The following is a 6,387-nucleotide window of genomic DNA, read 5'->3' as shown; positions in this document are numbered from 1 at the left end:
TGCTTCAGTGAGTCTTAAATTTATAACTAAAGTCCACATTGAATGTCAGCATTTTCCTCCATAACATTCCATCAGAGGACTTCATTTTACTCTAGTTTAATTTAGAACCTATGATGATTTATCAAAGTGTATAATAATTCATTCCTAAAAAGCTTATTCTTTTGTTTTGAAATTTTTTAAATTTATTTGAAAGTCAGAGACAGAGAGATGACAAAAAGACATTGTTCATGCACTTGTTAACTCCCAAATGTCCACATGAAACACAGAACTTACTCCAGATTTCCCACATGAGTGGAAGGCATTCACTACTTGAGACATCATCTGTTCCTAAACTGTGGATTGGTAAGTTGCAAGCATCCAAAGCAGAGCCAGAATTTGAACTCAGCTACTCCAAAATGGAATGGAAGTTCCAAACAGTGAAGTTTCACATAGCACTAAATACTGCTTCAAGCTTATTCCTTTTTAAAAAAAAAAAGATTTACTTATTTATTTGAAAGTCAGAGTTACACACAGAGAGAAGGAGAGGCAGAGAGAGAGAGAGAGAGAGAGAGAGAGAGAGGTCTTCCATTCACTGGTTCAGTCCCCAGATGGCTGCAATGGCCAGAGTATTGCCAATCCGAAACCAGGAGCCAGGAGTTTCTTCCAGGTCTCCCACACAGGTGCAGGGGCCCAGGGACTTGGGCCATCTTCCAGTGTTTTCCCAGGCCATAGCAGAGAGCTGGATCAGAAGTGGAGCAGCCAGGTCTCAAACTGGTGCCCATATGGGATGCCAGCACTGCAGGTGGTGGCTTTACCTGCTATGCCACAGCGCCAGCCCCTCCAAGCTTATTCTTTTAAAAGAAATAAAGAGGTTTGTGGTTATCTTGCCTAACCATTTGATAAGCAGTAGTAACACATATGTTGTGGTCTTTTTAATTGGTTTTGAAGGCATTGTTATGTTTCAAATAAGCAAATATATTTATTAAAATTCCAATTTTTTAGAAATTCATTAATGTACATACTTGAGTGCTTAGAGGAAAATTTGTCAAAATAGAGGAAATATAAAATTAGAATATAGGATTCTATGGAATGTAGCTCATATATCTTATTCATTAAGTATGATTCAAGTTATTTAGTCTCTACTTTATCAGATGCCTATTGTGTCCATGCCACATGACATAGGCAATTTCTTTTTCACAGCAACTCTGGTGAATTGTTCTAGCATCCTGTACACCTGTGTTATCCTTTTTGAAATGAGTGACACACAATATACTTCTTTAAATTTTTTCTAGTTTATTTAAAAGGCAGAATTAGAGAAAGAGAGGGAGAGAGAGAGAAAGAGAGAAATATCTTACACCTGCTGCTTCACTCCCCAGATTATTGCAATGGCCAGGGCTAGGCCAGATGGAAGCCAGGAGCCAGGAGGAAGTTTATTCTCAGGAGAGAGTTGGAGAGATGGAAACTATGAAAATAAGTGGAATACTGCATAACAGCATGGCGAGTGCAGACATGTAGCAGAGAGCAGGGACAGCATCCATAAGTCTTGCAGCTGAAGGCTGGAGGAGATGCCAGGTTCGGAGTGAGCTGAGAGCAGACCATAGCAGTCAGCATCACTGGTGATACTGACTGAGGGAGAGCCTTGTGGACCACATTGTCTTTGAGTCCTGCCTGGAGCCCCAGTGAGGTGCAGGGCACACCCCTAATCCAGTGAAGGAAAAGCACATTTATTTCTCGCCATTCACCCACAGGTTGCCCATCAGCTGAAAGGAGAAGACGCCATCTTGTCAAACATAGACGTTGTGGTAGCTTTTGTGTGTAACCATGAGATTTTACCAGAGGGGAAAATCTGCATTTCTGCATTTCCCACTGACTTTGAATCTAGCTGGGATGGTTGACAGGGGCTGGGAACCCATTTAGGATTGTGAGGTGCCCCCATTCTCTCAATTTATCACAGGCTCTGGAGCTCAAACTGCCAAGGCGAAGCAGCCATAGGCAGCTGACTCTGGAAACAACTTTGTTCCCTCTGTGAATGGGAAAGGCTTGTGGAGCAGGGAGGGGATCCTCTGCATCCTGTGACTGTGGGAATCCTGTGAGTGCATGATAGGCAGGGGTGTAGCCAGGTCTCTGAGCAATCACTATGTCTTGAGTCAGAGGCTCAGAGCTCCCAGACTGCTTTGGGTAAGTCTTTGTTGAGCGTTCCTTGCTCACGCTGAGAACTGCACAGATACTTTGTGCAGTTCATGTGGCAGAATGAATGAATGAATGAGGTTATACCAACTCTAGGCTAACATTTGGCATGGATCACCTTGGAAAAGAGGAACTGGGGGTGTGATTACACCGATAGATATGATCATATCCTCCCATTTGCTGACAATAGATGAGATCTACCATGCCCAACGTGAGTGTCATACAGTATTCTTGACCCACCCTTGAGCACTGACCAGAGTTTCCTAGCCCCAAACAGGGCATGCCTCTAGGTATTCACTGAAGCAGCAGACACCCCATTAAGCCACAAGGGCACAGTTCAAAAATAAAACCCATCAGTGGAGAAAACAAAGTGTTTCCATAAATACCTAAAAATAAACACAGAAATACAAAAAAACAAGAACAAGGTAGACAATGAATCCCCCAAATGAACACAACACTTCAATATTAGAGTGTGAAGATGAAAATATTGATGAAATGCATTAAAAGGAATTCAAAATAATGATCAAAGACCTAGGGAAAAAATTAGGAGGAAAAAATAATTAAAATTAGAGTGGGAATAAAACTGAAATACAGAAAAGATACAAAAAGATCAATGAAATGAAGAACTTTTTATTGAAATATAAACAAAATTGATACACCATCAGCCCAACTAACAAAAAAATAAAAACTGAGGGAGAAGACCCAAATCAATAAAATCAGAGATGAAAAAGGAGATGTGGGGCCGGTATTATTGCATAGTAGACTGAGCCTTCTCCTGCAGTGCTGCCATCTCATTTGGGCTCCAGTTCATGTCCTGGCTCTCCTCTTCTGATCTGGATTTCTCCTAATTGCCCGGGAAAAGAGTGGCATATGGCCTAAGTGCTGGAAACCCCATACCCATGTTGGGACCTGAAACAATTTCTTGGCTCCTGGCTTCAGATCAGCCCAGCTCCGGCCATTATGGCCCTTTGGGAAGTTAACCAGCACATGGGAGACCTCTTTCTCTGTATCTTCTTCACTCTGTCAATAGCTTTGCCTATCAAATAAATAAATAAATCTTTTGATAAAAAAAGGAGATGTAAACAATGGTTACCACAGAAATAAAAAGAACCATCAGGGATTTCCACAGTTATATGTCAATAAATCAGAAAATACAGAATAAATGGAGAGATTACTGAATACATACAATCTACAAAATTTAGTCATTAGGACTTAAAAACCTAAACAGAGATTGAATTAGAAATAAAAACCCTGCCAAAAAGAAAAGACCAGGACCAGATGGCTTCACTGCTAAGTTCTCCAGCATTTTAAAGAAGAATTAATTCCAATTTTTCTCAACTATGTGAAATAATTGAAAGGGAGAGAATCCTCACAAACTCCTATGAGACCAGTATCACCTTAATTCCAAAACTAGAATAATGTACAACAAATAAAGAGAACTATGGAACAATATCCTGGATGAACATAGATGCAAAAATCCTCAACAAAATACTAGCTAATCAAATCCAACATGTCAGAAAGATTATTCATCCAGACCAAGTGAGACTTAACCCAGGTATGCAGGAATGGTTCAACATTCATAAATCAATAAATGTGATACCTCACATAAAAAAGTTGAAGATTAAAAACCATACAATTATATCAAAAGAAGCGGAGAAAGCATTTCATAAAATACAACAATCTTTCATGATAAAATCCTTAAGCAAAGTAGGTATGCAAGTATATTTCTCAACATAACCAAGGCACTATACAAGAAACCTATAATTCGCATTATATTGAATGGTTGAAAGTTGAAAGCATTTCAGCAAAGATCCTAAACCAGACAGGAATTTCCACTTCCAACATTGCTATTTAATATAGTCCTGGAAGTCAACCAGACCCATTAGGCAAGAAAAAGAAATCAAAGGGATACAAATGGGAAAGGAGAAAGTAAAATTATCCCTGTTTACAGATGACATGATTCTGTATATAGGGGAACCAGAACATTCCACTAAGAGACTATTAGATCCCATAAGAAAGTTTGGTAAAGTTACAGGATGTGAAAAACAAACACACAAAAATCAACAGGCTTTGTATAAACAGACAGTGCTGTGGCTGAGAAAGTACTTGTAAAATCGGTCCCATTCACACTAGTTACAAAAAAGTTAAATATCTTGAAATAAATTTAATCAAGGAGCTGAAAGATCACTATGGTGCAAATTACAAAAAATAAAAGAATGAGATATGAGACAGAAAAAATGAAAAATCTCCCATGTTCATGGATTGGAAGAATTAATATTTTCAAAATGTCCATAGTACTAAAAGCAGTTTACAGATAAAATGTAATAGGAATCAAAATACCAACAACATTCTTCTCAGATCTAGAAAAAAAGATGCTAAAATTAATTTGGAAACACAGGAGAACCCAAATAGTTAAAGCAATCTTAAACTACAAAAACAAAGTTGGAGGCATCACAGTACCAGATTTTAAGACGTTCTACGTGAGGGCCAGCACTGTGGCACAGCGGGTTAAAGCCCTGTCCTGCAGTGCCGGCATCCCATATGGGTGCCGGTTCTAGTCCTGGCTGCTCCTTTTCCAATCCAGCTCTCTGCTATGGCCTGGGAAAGCAGTGGAGGATGGCCCAAGTCCTTGGGCCCCTGCACCCATGTGGGAGACCTGAAAGAAGCACCTGGCTCCTGCCTTCGGATCAGTGCAGCTCTGGCCATTGTGGTCATCTGGGGAGTGAACCAGTGGATGGAAGACCTCTCTCTCTGTCTTTACCTCTCTCTGTAACTCTGTCTTTCAAATAAATAAAGTAAATCTTTAAAAAAAGACATGCTACAGGGCAGTTATAATCTTTCTAACAAAGATTTAATTATTTTAGAAGCATAGTTACAGAAAGACAGAGGGAAAGACAGAAAGGTCTTCCACCAGCTGGTTTACACCCCAAATGGCTACAATGGCTGGAGCTGGGCCAATCTGAAGCCAAGAGCGGGGGCTTCTTCTGGATCTCCCATGTAGGTGCAGGGGTCCAAGCACTTAGGCCATCCTCCTCTGCTTTCACAGGCCATTAGCAGGGAGCTGGATCAGAAGCAGAGCAGCCAGAACTCCAATGTTTGCCCATATTGGATGCTGGCCTCATAGGCAGAGACTTAACCTACTACACCACAGTGCCTGCCATGACAGTTATTATCAAATCTGCTTGGTGCTGGTAGATAAATAGACATGTTGAATAATATGACAGAATAGAATCCCCAAAAATGAATCCACATACTTACAACAAGCTGATCTTTGACAAAGGAGCAAACCAATCCCTGGATCAAGGACAGTCTCTTCAACAAATGGTGCTGGGAAAATTGGATCTATGCATGCAGACGAATGAAACAAGACCCTTACCTTAAACCCTATGCAAAAATCAATTCAAATGGGTCAATTATCTAACTCTATGACCTGATACTATCAAATTACTATAGGAGAACATTTGGGAAACTCTGCAAGACATTGGAATAGGCAAAGACTTCTTGGAAAAGATCCCAGAAGCACAAGCAATCAAAGCCAAAATAGACAAATGGGATTAAATCTAACTGAGAAGCTTTTGCACTGCAAAGGATATATTTAACAAATTCAAGAGGCAACCAACAGAATGGGAGAAAACATTTGCAAACTATGCAATTAATAAAGAATTAAATAAATAACCAGAATCTATAAAGAGCTCAAGAAACTCAACAACAGCAAAACAAACAACACAGTTAAGAAATCCACAAAATTTTAAATAAATAAAAAATAAATCTTAAAAGGGGGGGGGGCAGCACTGTGGCACAGCAGGTTAAATCCCTGGCCTAAAGCGGCTGCATCCAATTAGGGTGCTGGTTCTAGCCCTGGCTGCTCCTCTTCTGATCCGGCTCTCTGCTATGGCCTGGGAAAGCAGCGGAAGATGTCCCAAGAGCTTGGGCCCTTGCATCCACGTGGGAGACGTGGAGAAAGCTCCTGGCTCCTGGCTTTGGATTGGCACAGCTCTGACCATTGTGGCCATCTGGGGAGTGAACCAGTGGATGGAAGATCTCTCTCTCTGTGTCTGTACTTCTCTCTGTAACTCTGTATTTCAAATAAATAAAAATGAAATCTTTTTAAAAAAAATGTGCAAATTATTTGAACAGGCATTTTTTCAAAAGAGGAAATTCAAATGGCCGACAGACACATGGAAACATGCTCAGGATCACTCTCCATCAGGGAAATGCACA

The sequence above is a fragment of the Oryctolagus cuniculus genome, chromosome X, assembly GCF_051225735.1.
Source record: "Oryctolagus cuniculus isolate XC-2025 breed Fujian yellow rabbit chromosome X, ASM5122573v1, whole genome shotgun sequence".
Taxonomy (NCBI): Eukaryota; Metazoa; Chordata; class Mammalia; order Lagomorpha; family Leporidae; genus Oryctolagus; species Oryctolagus cuniculus.
Note: the sequence above shows the minus strand (reverse complement) of the source record.